The following is a 2,148-nucleotide window of genomic DNA, read 5'->3' on the forward strand; positions in this document are numbered from 1 at the left end:
CCAAAATATATGAAAATGCAGGGCTGGAATCCTGTTTCAAATGTCTGTGTAGAGATAATGAATTAAAAAGCACTCTGTGGTTTCACATTATTTCAGCATAAAAGCAAATGAAACTTAGTGCTCTGGGCTGAGTTTTGGAAGTCATTAAAACCATAATGAAGAGCAAAATTTAAGGATGTACTGAAACTGAAGAATATCTTCACTTAAACACCTGAGAAGTAAAGCTGCTGAATTTCACATTGCTCTTGTAATTTTTAAAAGCTATTCTGGTCAGATTCTTATACCTATAGGCTGTGTCTAGATTGGCCAGTTTTTCCAGAAAATCAGCTACTTTTCCAGAAACACTAGCCAGCTGTCTACACTGTCCGCTTGAATTTCCGCAAAAGCACTGACTTCCTACTGTAAGAAATCAGTGCTTTTTGCGGAAATACTATGCTGCTCCCATTCGGGCAAAAGTCCCTTTTGCGCAAAACTTTTGCGCAAAAGGGCCAGTGTAGACAGCTGAGATTTATTTTCCGCAAAAAAGCCCCAATCGCGAAAATGGTGATTGGGGCTTTTTTGCGGAAAAGCACATCTAGATTGGCCACGGACGCTTTTCCGCAAAATGTGCTTTTGCGAAAAAGTGTCCGTGCCAATCTAGACGCTCTTTTCCACAAATGCTTTTAACGGAAAACTTTTCCGTTAAAAGCATTTGCGGACAATCATGCCAGTCTACACGTAGCCATACTGTACAGGTTGTAAGTCTCTTAACCAGGACTCCCTGGTCCGGCATGGACCAGGATGTTCTTAGATCACAGAGCCCAGGAAGAGGGAGGTCTGGTGGCAGAGTAGGAGTGCCATAAGAGGCACCGTGACTCACCGTGGAACCCAGCGTGTGTGTGGAGGGGGAAAACAAAGAACAGGCAGCATGGCAGGGAGTTCTGGCCCCAGCGGAACTCCCAGGCCACAATGGCCAGGAACTCTAACCTGGCCATGGCTGTGGACTTCCAGCCCCAGCCAGGTAGCTCCAACTCCAGCAGTAGCCAGGGAGCTCTGGCTGAGGCTACGGAGCTCCGGTCTCATTCCTCTGCCCCGGCTGTGGAGCAATAGCCCCAGCTACAAAGCCAGCCAGCTGCGGAGCTATGCCCTGGCTGCAGAGCTCTGGCCATGGTGCTCCAGAAGCAGGGGGGTCAGGAAGAGCCCCAAGCAGCAATGAGGGCAGTCTAGAGCCCTAACATGGTGGCTGCATAGCCACAAGTGGAGGGACCTTCCCTGGTTCAGCAAATCCCCTCGTTCAGGACCACTCAGGTCCTGAGGGTGCTGGATCAGCAAGGTCCAACCTTGTTGTACTAGTAAACCCATTGTATTCCACTAGCACTGTGCTTCACTAGTGATCCCATTGTGTCCAATAGGACTACTCTTGGAATAATTCACTATTGTATGCAATGATATATTTTCTACCAAGGAAAATTACAAAGTGCTTTAGAAACAGTTGTCCTATTTCTGTGCCAAGGACACTGGCTCAGTTCCCATTAATCTCAAACTATCAAAGGAGTTACTGTAGAAATGCTCTTTTAGGAGTGGACAATGGATAAGAAGCTATTAGTAATTTAGGCTATTGTATCTGAGGACTAAAATGGCTCTTAAATACAATATGCTGGAATGGGATTTTGCAAACCAGTTAGTGAATCACTTTTTTATCAATTTTGATTTTGTACCTTTTTCTGTTTAAACTTTAATTTTCAGATAAAATATCCACAAAAGTTTAATTGAAAAAAAATGAAATACCAATCTGTGTTTATCTCTCACGTACTTCATATATATGACTTTTACCTTTTTTTAAATTAGTTGTTTTATTTTGTGAGCACTTTCAACACTACACAGAAAAATGATAAGATGCAATTTAAACTAGAGAAGACATGTAGTGTTGAGACTTAAATAATTACCCAGATCTTTCAACAAATTCCATAGTGATTTATCAATGGTCAGATTAGTACACTGTACATACAGAGCTATAGTAATGTAGACATTAAGTATAAAATATAATTTGCTGTGCTTTTATATTAACAGGATTTAATATGTTGTTTCTAGAGCAGTTTTTTTTATGAAATTTGATAGAGTAAAATACCTTCTATATTTTACTTGTAAACCCATGGCACTCCACAGACA

This window comes from Pelodiscus sinensis, chromosome 1 (genome assembly GCF_049634645.1).
Source record: "Pelodiscus sinensis isolate JC-2024 chromosome 1, ASM4963464v1, whole genome shotgun sequence".
Taxonomy (NCBI): domain Eukaryota; kingdom Metazoa; phylum Chordata; order Testudines; family Trionychidae; genus Pelodiscus; species Pelodiscus sinensis.